Source organism: Crocodylus porosus, unplaced genomic scaffold, assembly GCF_001723895.1.
Source record: "Crocodylus porosus isolate Cpor-Errol unplaced genomic scaffold, CroPor_comp1, whole genome shotgun sequence".
NCBI lineage: Eukaryota > Metazoa > Chordata > Crocodylia > Crocodylidae > Crocodylus > Crocodylus porosus.
The window spans coordinates 795,556-812,088 of NW_017728910.1; the positions used below are offsets into that span (position 1 = coordinate 795,556).

The following is a 16,533-nucleotide window of genomic DNA, read 5'->3' on the forward strand; positions in this document are numbered from 1 at the left end:
GTCCAGTGATTCGCTTGTGATGTTTCTTTCTTGTGCGTATAGCTCTGAGTAATGTTCAACCCAACAAGACATCTGTTTGTATCTGTAATGGTTTCACTGCTGTGAAATTTGAGAGGGGCAACCTTGTTAATGGTAAGGCCTAGTTCTTAGATATTTGGAGTGCAGCAAAGACCCTCTTCTATCATCATCAGTCATGATATATAGGCTTATAACCTTGAGAAGTCATGTTTAAATCCTCCCCCTCATTGGTGACATGTAAGGGGTGCACGTGAGTTGCCGCTCGCCACCCCTCCTCTCATCACTGACACCACCAGCGGCATCTGTGGGCGGTCAGCGATTGCCACTGGTTGCTGCCACTGCTGCTGGCAGCATCTGTGGGTGGTCACCGACCCCTGGTCAGTGCTCGCTGACACTGCCAGCGGCATCTGCAGGAGCTCCCCACTTACCGCCACTGTGCTCCCGCCTCCGCCAGTGCCGACGTGCCCCCCCAGCTGCTGGGGGTATGTGTTGTTCATGCTCCCCCATCACCTAGACTTGGTCCAATTTTACTGGTTCTCCCTTCATAACATTTTTTAGCTCAATTCTTTCTCTCTGTTAATGCAGCCCAGACCTTTACCAGTTCCTATCACATTTAAAGGTCTTATCCCCTTCTACACAATACCAGCCCCTCCATCAGTTTTATTCACTACATTAATGCCAAGGATTGATTTGCTCTTTCAAGACTCTTCATGGCTCTGCTTTTCCCTGCATATCTGCAGTTCACTCTTCATCAGTCCTACCCAGTATCCTTTTCTGGAGAATTAACTCTGAAGCCTAATGGCAACAATTTAAATAGCATTATTGTTAGCTATTTACTGTTGATCAGTTATTGAAGAAACACCCACTTCATTAATGTAATAAGATGGAATTGTCTAGCCTACAAAGAAATGTGGAAGGAACCACAAGTTTGAGACAGAAAACATCTTTCAGATAAATTCTAGAACAGCCGAGCTTGTGGGGAAGCTAAATTCAAACCTTCTATTTGGCTTTATTTGTAACTCCAAAGACAATAATAAATCACAAGCAGGGGAGATAGCTGGACTGTATAAACCAGTAACATGTGCACTCTCTGTCTGAGTAGTGTAGGGGCTTCATCCAGTTTACTAGGGCTAAGTACAGACAGTCAAAAACCCCGAGGCTAGATCTATTCAATCTTTGCAGGTGAGTCTAAGCTGTGCAGATTGAACCAATAAGCAAGTGAACAGACATTCACTTTTGATTCTGGAAATGCAGCCACATGCCTGCAGTGGCCCAAGCCAGAAGCCAGGAGGCACTAGCCCACACCTCCCTGCTCTGCTGAAGCAGACAGCTTAGGCAAAGACTGGCCCACCCACTCTGTGAGGGAGGGTTTGTGGGAAAGATGCAAAGCATTCTAGGATGTGGGGGGACTGTGAGTTAACTTGAATCTGGAAGGGATCTGGGATAGAAGTTCGATAGATGGGTTTAACCTAAATCAGGTAAGTCTGGAACTATATCCATCCAGGTTTATCTTAAACCAGTTTTAGCCATTTTGAAAGCAGTTTATGTGCACTGAACTTCTGTTGTGTTGCAGATTTGAACTGGTTTCTTATCACTTATACTGGTTTATGTGTAATTTCTGTCCCTAGGCCAGATGTTTGTCCACTATTTCTGGACCTGAATTAGAAAGTGCCATGGAAGTTGGAAATGGAAAGGTCAGAAGAGGTTTGTGGTGTACCGTCTGCAGCTACCATTTAAACTTCCCCAGTTCCCTGATCTAGTCCCTAGAGAGAAGCTGAGCATTTCAGTGTGGGCAACCACGGGGTTGTTTAGACTGCAGAGGTACAGGGCAAGTAGAGTTGTTTTTGTTTACCCATTTTGTCTCTGAACCAGTGGGCCCTGCCCCAGTGCCCTCACCCACATTCTTTGGTCAATATGTGGTGTACTTCCTTTCCAGGTCGCTGCCCCACGGTCTACAGTGATGTTTAGGGTTGACCTTGAGATCACCATCCTAAGTGCTGTGGGCTTCCATCCCCAGTCTGTCTCAGTCCCTTCATCCCAAAGCCCAGTCTGCCTGCTTGTTTCCCTAGCATATTCTCCTACCATTCCCCTTCTGGGAATGGGACTGTAGAGTACTTGTCTCTCCTTGTGGGATTGTCTCTATCTGCTGGCAGTAAAAAGAGGCAGTGGGATACAAGAAAGGCATGAAATCAGAAATGAGGATTGTGGGATTGCTGCCAGAAGACTCTGTATGCAGCATGGAGAGACATTTCAAGGACAGAGCCAGAAGTGGAGAAGATGTTCCTTTACAGGAGCCAAGCATCCAGGGGTAGGTAGGACTGTGTTGGAGGTTGAGCTGGGAATGTGCAGCCTAGGCAGTTGCTATGTATAAGTATGGGGGCAACTTTAAATTTGACTCTAATTATCTGTGAAGGCAAAGCCTAGGAGTCACATGACAACCTGTAAAAAACTTAGTTTGGGGAAATGCTAGTTAAAATTAAGCCAGTATTGCTAACTTTGCACTGAAGAGTTAAATAATAGCGTCTTATGGTTCCTATTTACCTGATAAAATAGCCAAAATGCCCCTTCACACCCTCTATTAGTCAGCACTGGGCCACTCCCTTGACTCTCACCTCACTCCTCTCCACAACCCACCCCCAACTACTTTACCTCTCCTTGACCCCCTACCACTCCTCTAGTGTCTCTGCACAGCTTGTATGCACCAATCAATCTCTCTCTCAGCCACTTTAGTGAATGCAGTGTCTCTTTGCAGTGCCTCCTATTTCTATGGTAACCTAAGATAGGAGGGGCAGTAGATCACTATTGAAGCTGCTTGCAAAGGTCTTGTTAGTATGTCTGAGCCAGGCAGGGATAAAAAGCCTCATTCCAGCTGTCACTGAAAAGGCCCAAACCTTTGCTGTTTTCAGTGATAAACTAGCACACAACACATAAAAGCAAAATAATGCAAAGCAGAAGCAGAGCCAGTTAAAATGCAATAAAAGACACAAACAATCTGGTTCTAGTCCTGGTATCCTATTAACAACCTCATTTATTTTGCTAACCTATTGAATAGGAAAATACCACAGCCACTTATCAGCTTCCACTACATGGAATATACGTAACAGGAAAAGGCATAGAGCTGAGATCCAAGCAGGGAATTAGAGAAAAACGTTTTAAATTGAGCTGAGTAATGCGTTCACGTTTTTAGTGGAATTTGGCATGTTTTTCTGCTTGTGACATATCTGGCTTTTGCAGCTGGATTTTGATGAATATGCTTATCTAAGATCATTTGATAAAGTCTTAGTCGGCCTAATTGTCAGGGGGTGCTGCCCATCTGTATCGCCCATTATCTCAAACTGGAGGTAGGTGGGATCAGCACCTCTGGCAATCTGGGCCACGAAAAAGGATCTCAGTTAACAATTCACTTTATGTGTTATTTGATATTTGTTTGTCCATGCTCATTATTTGTGGAACTAGCTGGTCAGGCAGTTATGTTTTGCTCTTTAAGTGGATGCCTAAAGGAGGGAATAATGAAGGATTTCAAGACAGTTAGTTGCCCAATCACTTCAGGCATAAGCCTCATGCAAACATCTGTTCTAATGTGTTTGCTTTGTGAGGCTTTGGTTTAAAAAGGTAGTGAATATTGCTGAAACAACTTAGAATCATAGAAAATGAGGGCTGGAAGGGACCTCAACAGGCCATCTAGTCTAACCCCCTGCTCAAAGCAGGACCACCCGCAACTATATCATCCCAGCCAAGGCTTTGTCTAGACAGGTCTTAAAAACCTCCAAGGATGGCAATTCCACCACCTCTCTGGGCAACCTGTTCCAATGCTTTACTTCCTTCCTAGTGAGAGAGTTTTTCCATGATACCTAATGTAAACTTCCTTGCTGAAACTTGAGACCATTGTTCCTTGTTAATAAACTTGATGGGTTTATTTGTTTCAATGCTTACAAACAAGATTCTACATTATTTCCTCATCACTAATGTGAAAACAGATGGTCTGAAGTGACAAAGTTCTGATTTGGTTTACTCCAAATTTGGGGTGAGATGAGTTTTGATTTGGCACGGAAATAACAGTTTCTAATGTTATGTAGAGCTAGATCTGAACTTATAGTTTCATAGTTTCATAGTTTCTAGGGTCGGAAAGGACCTGAACAGATCATCTAGTCCGACCCCTGCCATGGCAGGAAAGAGTATTGGGGTCAAGGTGTTCATCTAACCTCCTCTTAAAAACCCCTAGGGTAGGAGCCTGCACCACATCCCTTGGAAGTTGGTTCCAGGCCCTAGCCAACCTAAACCTACCCTCTGCCAGCTTGTGACCATTTTTCCTGGTCACTCCTGGTGGTGCTCGGGGGAACAGGGACTCCCCCAGTGCCTGCTGATCCCCCCTGACTAGTTTGTAACAGGCCACTAGATCCCCCCTCAGCCTTCTCTTGTGGAGGCTGAACAGGTTCAGGTCCCGTAGCCTCTCCTCATAGGGCCTGCCCTGCTGCCCCCTGATCATGCGAGTGGCCTCCTCTGGACCCTCTCGATGCTGTCCACATCCCTCTTGAAGTGCGGTGCCCAGAACTGGACGCAGTACTCCAGCTGCGGCCTGACCAGTGCTGCACAGAGGGGGAGGATCACCTCTTTGGACCTGCTCGAGATGCATCTGTGGATGCATGACAAGGTACAGTTGGCCTTCCTAACTGCCTCCCCACACAACTTGCCTGTATCTGTGATAGTCTGGTATGGAAAACCTGGAGAATTCTGTCAACCTTGAGGCAATTTTACTGGTAAATATTCTGTTACTAATAGTAATACTTTGAATATATTATAGACAAGTGGATTTTGTAGGAAAGGCTTAAAGGATGTATAATATTGGTTGCTGAACAATAAGATATGGTAATAAAAATAACTCAGGGTGGAAAATAGAACTAGAATGAAGAAAACATTGTGTTATGGCAAAAAAGGTGAAGGTGAAATTATGCTAAATAACTGTGAAAATACAAGGAAGTTTAAAAGAGGTAAACAGTGGGAAGAGAAGAGACTAAAAGGTGTGAAGAATGGGCAAGTCATGTCTGTAACAATATAATGTCAAAGGTAATTTGTAATAAGAGGAATATTCATCAAGGACAGCCAGAAGTGCAGATATAAAATATTAGGAGCCAAAATAATAAACAATTAATGGGAAAACCTCCTACTGGAGAGAAGAGTAGTATACCACCGCTGAGGAGAGGCAGGGCATGCTAAAGATTCCAGCATGGCACTGGAATTCAGGAGACCCGCGTTCTCTTAGCTGCATCACTGACTAGCCGCAGGTTCAAAAATTAGAAGGATCTCTTAGAGCCTTTCCTGTGCCCTCTGGAATCTTTGGGTTTCTTTCTATTGGCTTTCACTTAGAACTATATTGGAAAAGTACAATACAGGGATTCTCAATTGACAGCTTTAGAGGAGAAAAAATATATTATCTGATTATTTGCATACTAAGTATACTCTTTTAGGGCCTGAACTAAAGGCCATTAAGTTGATGGAGAGGTTCCTGTTATCTTCACAGGGCTTTGCATCAGAGCTCTAATGCTCTGGACCTTTTACTGTGAGAAAAGAATTTCAATGACACTGGATTGTTTTACGAGACATGGAAAGAAAATGTGCAGAAATATGATCTATCCTCTTCAATGTACTCTTCTGATTCCATGACACGCCTTTCTTCTGGCATATATAGGGCTTTGAGGCTAATGCAAACTAGTTATTAGGAAAGAAAGATTGACATGGGTATTCTGAAAGAACAAAGTCCTTGGTACGGCAACTCCCACTATTTGAGACTCAGAAAAACTATGGGCTAAGTCCTTCAAGTTTGGGGTGGGGCCACCAGTTCAGTTCACGCTCATGCTGGTTTATGTTATCCAGCTTTCAGCCGCTGGCACTGAAACCTTCACAAGTTTCCTGTTATCTGCTGCTCATGGCTGGCTGACAAGATGGCATGACCTTGGGTCATTAAGTCTAGAGACAGACATAACACATAAACTGTTTTAAGTGATCAGAAACTGTTTTAAACCTGTAACAGAACAGATGTTCAGTGCACATAAACCAGTTTGAAAATGGCTGAAACCGGTTTGAGATAAACCTGGTTGAATGTAGTATCAGACTTAACTGATTGGGGTCAAACCAGTTTATGCAATGTATGTTCCAGACCCTTTGCTGGTTTAAGTTAAACCAGACCCTTCGGCATCCTGGCATGCTCTTGGGGCTGGGTGGGGTTCTCTGCTCCACAGCAGGGCTGGCCTCTTCCCTCTGCTCCCTGGCTGGAGCTCCGGCTCAGACTGCAGGCTGCTCTCTCCTCCCCCTCACCACTTCCTGTTAAGCAGAAATATTCCCTCCCCTCTGCCTTGCTGAGAGGTGCCTGTGTATTAGCTAGCAGACCACATACTGGCTACAGTCCATGCTGTGGCAGATGGGACAAAGGCAGAATCACCAGGTAGCTGGTAATGTCCTTCTGTTGTTTTCTTAATGGAGTGATAAACACTGCATTATCAATTCCCTGCTGGGCTGGTGAAAAAGTGGGGAACCCCTCCCTAATCAGAGCATCCTTCCAGGTGTGGCCATGCCCCCTCAGCTCAGCATTATGGAACGGAAGGGAGGGCTGCATTAGTGCCTCCCAGCTTCTAGCCTGAGCCACTGCAGCCACGTGCCTACACGTCTGGGATATCTGTGGAGTTACAAACTGGTTCAGCCTAGCCAGGTTAGATTATCCTGCAAAGATTGAATCAATTTAGGCTCAGGCTTTTTGAATGTTTGTCCCTAGCCTGAGAGGGTTAGAGTAAAAGTGGACTAAGCATAATGGGGAAAGGATGACTCAGATCTTAAAAGCAAAAGTTTATTGAATAAGTTTTAAAGCAAGCACTTAGTTTTGTGTTTGAATAGCAATTAATGGATTTGCAAAAGAATATGAAAGCTGAAAAAACTGTTTGCACTTTAATCAGCACTCTATTTTCTCAATACTCATTGTTCCCACTGTGTACTAAAGAAGGATTGACTACAGCTTTGTATAGTGTTTCACAGTATGGAATAACAATTATGATGCAATTTTAACATCTACTAAAATTTTTACCATTAGAGGATAATTTTATCACTAATTATAACTCCATGAAACTGCATGATACTCATACAGAACACAAGAACAGCATAAGGTATAAGCAAATATATACAAATGAAGCCAGGGGACCAACATCATCACTCACTACTTAGCATAAGAATGTTATTCAGAAAAGTATATTCAACTAGGTGTTTTTAAAATAGTATTAGTGGTATTATTACTGTTATTGAGATTACATAGACCCAGGACACTAGTGGTGGGTAAATACAGAATTATATATATATTTTATTTACACAAAACTTTACCTTCTTCTATAGAAGCCCTTGTGACCTGGGATATCTGGCTAACAGCTGATGGTTTGAACAAGCATAATATTATAAGCTGGTCAATTTGTATCAGTGTTTGAAGGAATTCTAAAATGTAGTGCTTTAGGCTATTACATTTACTCTAGGATGGTGATGTTGAACCCCTGGTCCACGAGTCAGATCACACCGATGATGTCATGCCCACAGGGATTCCCACAGGTCCAAAAATTTGGTAGCAGTGGCTGCTCTCCTTTTGCCAAATTTCCTGACATGTGGGGAGCCCCATACATAGCACCCTAGATTGACACACATAAGTGGCCTGGACCTGATCCAGGCACACAAGGGCCAGACAGAGCCCCAGGGAGGTGGTGGGGAGCCCTGATCTGTCAGCATCGGACTGATGGGGGTAGTGTGGGGCCCCAGGTTGGGGTGACGTAGGCTATGCTGGGTCCCAGTCCAACAGTGCAGGGCCCCTATCTAGCTGGAAACATGGGGAAGAGGCAGCAGTGCAAGGCCTGATCCTGGTACACAGGGCCTGATTTGGCCTGAAGACCAGCCATATGCCATTCAGCTGGCCTGTGGCACCCAAAGGGTGAGCACTGCTGCTTCAGGAAAACCTGGGACTGAATATAGCATGGTGAAATTGCAGATGCTTGCACATATGTGAAAGCCTCAAAGGAAATATGATGGCCATTATCAGAGACTAGGGCTGTGTGAAGCTTCAGGTGCTGATTTGTTTTGGAGGAGATTTGGCCCGATTCAGCGGCCGAATCTCCAAATCTGAATTGAATCAGGAGACCAGTAAAAAGGTCCAAATCAATTCAAAGCCTCTGAATCGATTAGGAGAAGATTCAGAGAAAGATTTGGAGATTTGACAATTCAGGCAGTCCCCACTCGCAGCCACAGGGAGCTAGATCTGGGCTCCATGCTGGTAAGGAGGGGATGGGGTGGGGGGGGGTCTGGAGGACAGGGGAGGGGACCATGGAGGGACCCACACCAGGCCCTTCCCCTACCTGCTACCCCAGCCTCCCTGAGCACCCCAACCCCTGCCTACTCTCCCAGCCTTGTCAATGGCTGCCCCACCTGGCCCCAGCATCCCGGCTCTTTAAAAAAACCCAAAAAACCAAACAACCCCTCCTGCCCTGCACTGACCTGCACTGCTTGGGGGCCTCTGCCATGAGCCCCCATGCCCCGCCCATTCTCCTAGCCCTGTCAATGGCTACCATGCCCGGCACCTGCATCCCAGCGCTTAAAAAAAAAAAAAAAAGCCCTGCATTCACTGACTGCTGCAGCAGCTGTTGGGGCCTCTGGGACCTTGTAGCAGACCCCCCCATGCAGCGCAGGGCAGTCGGGGGCAGCAGAGAGCCGGTGAGTGCGGCGCTTAAAAAATTTTTTTTTTTTAAAAGCTGGAACGCTGGGGCCGGGCAGGGCCACCATTGATGGGGCCGGGAGAGTGGGCAGAGGAAGGGCCCTGTTTTATTAGGAGATTTTGGTGATTCAGCGGTGGCCAAATCTCTGAATTGGATTTGGCCAAAACAATTTGAGATAGTGATTTGAATCACCAAATTGAATCACTGTCCCCCAATTTGGGTTGAATCTGAAGTGAATACTAGCCGCTTTGCACAGGCCTATCAGAGATGCATTGTTTTAGAAGATGAGCAAAGGTGGGTTTTAGCCTCTGCACTTCTATACTCAATGGGGCATTGAACAATCAGATAGCTTCAGCTGATCTTGGAGAAAAAAATCACTTATCAAATGAAAAAGTGTTTAATCCAGATAGAAAAGATCACTCCTGACTTTCTGCTAGGATTTTTCTGGTAGACCATGTGATATTAGCAGTTGCAGCGGTTTATTAGAACACAAATAACTCATTTTTCTCTTGCAATTATTTGTTCATCCCAGGCCATCAGATTCTTTAGCTCCGCCCTTCCTCTCGTAATGCTGTGGTATCCTTCATGCAGTTCAAAGATTTCTTGTTGCACAGATGCATGGATACCATTTAAATAACCCGCTTCAGTGTATGAGATGATCCCCATGATTCTTGAGATTTTCAAGAAATTGTTGGATAGGTATCCATCTGGAATAACTTAAAAATATCACATACTGTATCTATGCAGGGGGTTGGACTACATAGCCTTTGAGGGCCCTTCCAAACCTATGGGCACTTTTACACATGTTCCGATGCATTCTGAGTAGTGTTCTAATCAAAACGCATTAGAATGCTGCAGTGTCTCGTGTATTCAGCATCCCACCAAATTTCAGAATGGTAGTTGGGGGCATTTTAACTACAGCTTCCCAAATGAACTTCAGTTAAAGTGCCTCACTGCCATTTTGAAATGCAGGACACTAAATATGAGATACGGAGGGCATTTTAATTAGAGTGGCTCCTAAGAGTCACTCTAATTAAAATACCCTCCCACCCCCACCCTGGAGCAGGTGGATAGGGACCCTATGATTCTATGTACCAAGGAGCCTAAATAAAGCTTCATAAAAATGAGCATCAGATAAAAGGATTGGATTTTTGTAGCAATGGGGTTGACAGGTAAAAAGTATAAAAAATATGGAGGACTGGGTTGACTATATGAAGGTGGGCTTTGGTATGGTAAGTCCTTAGATGACTTCCTACACTGCATCATCAGAACATATGTGCTTTTTTTTTAATGTTGCCACTATAAAAAAGAAAATAAAAGTTGTTTGAACCACAAAAAGCCTAACATGTTAAATGACTGTTTTTTAGCAAGGATTGTGATTTGATGGTTAGGGAATAGAGGTGAGTCAGGGTACTGGATGCTATCCTGTTTCTTCACTGAATTTTGTTGTGGTTTTGACTATTTCACCTAACTTCTCTGTGCCTCAGTTGACCCTGTGAAATGGTAATAATTGTCCAAACTGTATAGCAATCTAAGCTCTTCAGATCTTAGCTGAAACTTAAGTGCAAAGTATTGTGGGTTTTCATGGTTCTTGTTTTCACCACGACATCCCTTATGACCAAAATTTGCCATGGCAGGTAAAAAAATATTGTGGCCCAGTTTAAACTCTTGCTTCCTAACAGCTTCTTCCCTCCTGGGTTGGCTAGTTGTATATATACAGGTCTGTGCTCCAGTTGACAGCTCTGCTTGTTATATTGACTCCTGTAGAGCAAGAGACATTGTTCTATGGTTCAGTGACTTGATGCATCTGATATGTTGTACTGTCTTGGGTCAATAAGAGTGCAACATGTGCAGTAATTCCACATATTATACTAAGAATCCTTTTGATATTTTCAGTGGATAAAGCTCACTCTCATGTCTAATGAACAGTTTTAAACTAATTACCTTAATCATTATTTTCTAAGGCAGCCAGAGCAATTCCAGCACATCTATATATCACCTGTAAACCATAAATCCTTCCATACAAATGTTCCATCAAAAGTTTAGCACCATCAATTAATTTAGATGTATCTTTCTTAATATAAAATGCAAGATTGCTGGTGTATTTTTTTTGCATCATATGCTGCTTCAGTTTCTATTATACAAAGATGATTTTTACTACAGTAGGTCTTTTACTTCTGAAGAACTAGAGTGGCATTGTAAAACTGGCATGTTAGACTCCTAAGCTAAATGCAGGTCTGCGAAATTCTTGTGGTTAGATACATTAGGAGCCAAGAGAGTTGGGTTCTCTTCCTGGCTTTGCCACAGATGGCTCCTATGACCTTGAGTGAATCACTTCACTTCTCTATTTTGGGGTATTGTGAACTCCAAGGATTTCACATTTCATGGATTCTTCTCTCTTTCCCTGGTAATTTATTTTTGCTGAGTACCTTTATTCTTCTCTTCCAGCAATTAGGTTTTATCATAATGAGTCAACTGGGGAGAAGTGACTGAAGTGCAAGATGCACTAGCTAGCATCCAGAAAAGAACAACAAAAATTGCATGATATTTAATAATTAACATTTAATTACAGCACTGTATAATTTTACACACTTGAGAAGCACATCCTCACTCTTTCAAGTAGACCCAAACCAGGCCAATCAGAAATGTTGGAAAGGAAACAAACTCTGAGCCTGACACCCAAATCTCTTTTTGAACCGGACAGGAAGGACTTCTATAAAACAGTAACTGACATGCCAACTTTCTGAAGCACTGACAAATGAGGAGGGGGTTCATGCGGTTGCACATGCACCCTCTGAGCTTGGCAGTGCACCCCCTGCAAAAAGGTGCTGCCAACATTGCCGGTGGCGCCTGTGGGTGGTCACCGCTCGCCACCCCAACTCCTCGCTGCCGACACCACCAGCAGTGTCTGTGGGCAGTCCCTGATGGCTACTGGCCGCTGGTGGTGTTGGCATCTGTGGGTGGTCACCGACTACCAGTTGGCATTCGCCACCCCACCTCACTACCCCGCTTCTGCTGCTGACAGTGCTGTGGCCACCATCGGAGCTCACTGCTTGCTGCTGCCACGCTCCCACTGCCAACAGCACTGCTGTTGCCTGTGGGAGCTCACCATGCCCCCCCAGCCTCTTGGGGCACATGGCATTCATGTTCTGAAGCATTCATTCAACCTTCCTAGTTTCAGAAATCACACAGTATAAACGATGACTACTCCAAACTGCTTGCACCTATCATTAGACTCAAGGCCAGGCAATTATTTCGGGTGGAGGGCTGCTTATCTGGTTTTGGCAAGGTGGGGAGGGCCACATGGGTAGCCCCACCCCTTGACAGGCACCCTGTCCTGGTCACCATCTTGGGACCAATGTCCCAATGTCTTGGGACCAATGTCCCAGGGCCAGCACCAGCGGGGCCCAGAGAGGGGCTGGCAGGTGTCTGTGGAGCCAGGCTGGGCTGCATCAGCAGGGAGAGGGGGGAGCTGGTCCAGCTCCATAGAGCCCTTGCCACCTAGGACCCTGTACTCCTGCCACCCTGCTCTGGGCCCTGATGGCACTGGCCCCAGGACACTGGTGCGGGCTCTGTGCTCCGACGCCCACTCACTCCCAGTGCCCCCCAGCCCCACGGTATAGGTGGGGGGCAGCATGCATCCCAGACCCCCTGTTTGCCGTCAGAGGACCTCTTCCCCGCCCTTCCCCCCCCCCCACACTTACCTAAGCTTCCTGCGCCAGGGCAGCCATGTGCTCCCAGGCCAGAAGTCCCTGCTGGGGCTTTTGACTTGGGGGCCCAGGCCCGGCAAGCCCTACTGTTACAGGAGCCCGCTGGGCTTCCCCGGGGTCCTACTGCCCCTGGTTCTTGTCATTTTTGACATGAACCAAGGACAGATCAATATTAATTTTCTAAATTTTTTAGGGGCCCCACAGGTCAGATAGAATGGTCTCGCAGGCCGGATGTGGCCCACGGGCCATATTTTGTCCACCCTTGCCGTAGAAAATACTAGCTCTTAGCTTTCACTGATTTTTTACTACAGAAAAATACCAGAACATTTCTTCTGTTGCAAAGTACTGAGAGAGACCACAGCAGGTCAGAATGTTTTTTGGCACAATGGATCGACATTTGAAGTCTGTGTGTTTGTCTTGTGAATCATGTAGATTTTGCACATCTAATCAGGCTATTATTTTGCAGTACCCTGTGGCACCCTTAAAATGATCTCGCAGCAACTCGATATGTCACACTGCTCCGGCTGAGACTTTGGGTGTGTCTACATAGCAAATTGCAGTGCCATACATGGGTACTTGAGCTACCTATGAACAAGCCACCTCAGGTATTGGAAGCAGTTTAGCTGCATTAGTGTGGTGTTCACCAGCTTGAATAAGCCCCACTGAGAAGCAATGCATTGTGCTATGTAGACATATTTTGTGTTATAGCACGTGGTAGATGTGAGAGGCATGTCCGCTGCAAATTGCTCATCTGTATAACATTTTCTGAAGGCTGTAGTTCAGAGCTATCTTTTTATTGTGGGCAATATGGTGTTTCTTAGATTGTAAAACAATCATCAGCAATTAATCCCAAGCCACTATCCTGAAACTATCATATTTTAGAATGATATGCCACACATATACCATGCCTTCCACCTGAGGAACATGAAGCTGTTCTGTTACAGTTTGCCAAAACAGACAGTTCAGAATATCCTTAATATAATTTGCTTCTTTCTCTTGATGTACCCCTTCCCTAGACCTACCCCTTGTACAACCTTATAGTGGTGGCAATGAGGGCAGCAGCATAAAGGAATTCAGCTGTATCTGTGCATCCTGGAGAAACCCTTCACATAAAGGAGTTCCCAGATGACATTTTCACTGGGTTTACAGACTCTGCATACTGTCAGAGCTAGCATAATGGTTTAACGGCCACACTTGCCCAAGAAACAGGCCTAGGATCAAAGACTCACTGGGGATTGTTCAAACCATTAGGCAGTACTGCCATGGGTAAGTGCATTTGACTACAAATGTTCTATTCTTTCAGACCAAGAATCCTGTTCTGAATGAAACCGCTGAAATTAGCCTGTAGAAAGAGCAGTAATGTACCAGTGATCACCTATGAGCCCTTTAGGATGGATGTCATAAAACATGTAAATGAGATTGAGTTGTCATGTCTTGTCTGGAATATTTTGGAGTATTTGCCAGTAGTGTGTATAATAATGGACTTCTAGTTAGACAGCCAAGCCAAACTAATTAATATTTGCCAGCTGCATGATCTCCATCATTCCCTCTTGGCTGGTCCAACAATTTCAGTTAAAAGGGACTGATTTTGGGATACCTCATGAACAGTGAGCTTGTTTCTCAACTGGCTTTACAGCTTCTATAAGAATCAAAAAACTCTAAAAATCAGTATATTAACTGCTTTTTGCCTTTCTTCACTTGTCAGCTTGTAAGTTTTCTGAGAGCCATGAATGTCAGGCACTACAGGGATACAAAATATTCTAGAATACTTGGAAATGAGGATCAGAATATCAGTTTATATTTCAGGCTATAACAGTAAACAGACTTTTATATTAATATATGGGGTTCCATATCTGTGTCAAAAGTATGATTATACACACAGAACTTACAGATTTAGTGCATGTCTAGTTCCCACTTGGGCTACATTTCAGTAATGTCCAGCAGCTCAGTAACATTAGTGCTGCAGCTTGTTCTGAAGCAAGTATTTTGCATTGGTCCTTTAGCTCATCCACCTTTATATTATCAGTGTTTTTTGCAATATATTAATTAAACAGCCCACGCATACCTCTCTCCCTGCCACACCTTCCAGCACACTAATCTGCATTCCTCTCCCATCTCCAGAACATGCCTTTTCTCATATACTTGTGTTAAAGCTCACGTTCACTTTCTTTCTTGTTCTCATAGAGCCAAATTGACCCCAGGGAGTTCAGTGGCGTCACATCAGTGATTACTTGACTGCCAAGACTACAGGCTAAATTAATCTTGTCTCTAAAGAAGCAAATCCACAGCCCTTCAGCAGGTAACTTAAGCACTAACTGTAAAAAAAATATTTTGGACTTTGCTCAAAAAAATATTGGAAGTACTTCATCAATGGCTACTAACTTCAGCATCAAGGGGCTCTCACACCCCTCTTTAAATAAGAGATCTTTCAGGACTCTCTTTTCAAGACCACCTCAGAAAGTCTCAAGAATAACCACAGCCTTTTCTCAGTTTTTCAAAGCCCTTCTGGTGATGTACCTTCCAAAAACTGGTTGTGTTTCAAGCCCACCCAGATTTCCCCAACAGCCACACAAAGCATCTTCTAATAAATACAATAGTTACTAGTGCTGACACAAATCAAAATCCCAGAACATCTCAGAAGTTAAAGGATATTTTGAACTTAAACTTGAAAAAACATTTTTGGTGGCTGGACCCTTTTGCTATAGTGGATCAAATCAACACCCCTGATCAGTACAACCACTATCACTGGTTCAGTTGAAGTCTGATTTTTATCTCCTGCTTTCCATGGAGTATGTTGAAGGTAGCGGAGGTTGGCAATATCCTGAGTTTTGGCCCAGGACAAAGGAAATCGTTAATTAATCAATACCTCAAAGTACAGATTCCTTTGCTGGCTATCATGTCCCGTAGTAAAAAGCCTTTCTAACCCTTTAAGTAGTATTAAAACATTAGTCAAGTCTGTACTCACTCTTCCTTTTTCCCTCCAATAAAGTTTCTATTTTACTTCTCACTTTCATATCTATTTTCCTTTGTCTTTTTAATAGGATCATTGAACAGTAGGTTGGAAGGGACCACCAGAGGTTATCTAGTTCAAAACCCTGCCAGAGGCAGGCTCATCCCTATCCAAGCCATCATATACAAAAGTTGAGCACCACTTGTCTAACCTATTAGCAAAACTACACAGTAAACCCTGGCACAACCACTGTAAACTGATGCAGGTAAAGCAGGGGGACCACAGTGGCCCATGTTCTGCTATTGCAAGGAAGAGGGCCATGCCCCCTGCTAAAGAAAAAGGTAAAACTCCACACAGTCCATCCCAATCTGACCGTGAGGTAAAATTTCCACCTGACCCCAAATATGGCTATAGCTCTGACCCAAAACAGAGGGTAAAACCCTCTACCCAGGAACCTCCGGATTCAGTCCCAGCAGGCACACCCTGTTAAAATTTCTAGCCTTGGCAGCAGCCAACACCCAATACCTTTGAGGAAGCTGGAAAAAAAACCTCAGAACTCTGATGCATGTAGCAGCAGGATTGGAAAAAAATCCTTCCCAGCCCTGTGTGACAGCCAGCAAAGCCCAGAAGCTTGGGAAGTATCAGAACACAGATCATCTATGACTGGTGCTTATCCAACCTCTTTTTTAACACCTCCAATGACAAAGATTCCACACTTTCCTAATCGGTCTATTCCACTGCCTTGTTCTAACAGTGAGGAAGCTTTTCTTGATGTTCGGTCTAAGTCTACTTGGCTGCAACTTCAAGCCATTGGTCTGCATCCTACTCTGGAACAGAGAGAAAAGGTGTTTTCTCCCTTCCTTATGGCAGGTCTTCAGATATTTGAAGACTGTGATCATGTACTCTCTTGAGTGGCTTATCTGCAAAGTGAACATGACTATTTCCTTCAACCTCTCCTCATACAACTTGCTTTCCAAGCCCTTTATCATTTTTGTTCTTGCCCCTAGCCTCTCCATGTCCTTTTTAAAATATGGAGCCCAAAACTCCACACAGTACTGTAGATGAGGCCTTCCATGCCTTGCACCAGCTACCTCCATTAATGCATCCCAAAGCTGTATTCACC

The 16,533-nt window shown here is 44.4% G+C and overlaps 1 long non-coding RNA gene across 3 annotated transcripts in view; it reads left to right on the top strand.

Annotated features, from left to right (window-relative positions):
• The window catches only part of LOC109308335, a 111,876-nt gene extending 96,337 nt beyond the window's left edge, over positions 1-15,539 (top strand). For 2 of the 3 annotated variants that reach the window (XR_002100581.1, XR_002100582.1), the window contains 2 exons: positions 14,645-14,759; positions 15,502-15,539. This is a non-coding gene — a long non-coding RNA (uncharacterized LOC109308335). Of the gene's footprint in view, positions 1-13,476; positions 13,727-14,644; positions 14,760-15,501 lie in introns of all 3 variants that reach the window. The other variant, XR_002100580.1, reaches the window with a different exon arrangement.
• Positions 15,540-16,533: the final 994 nt, after the last annotated feature.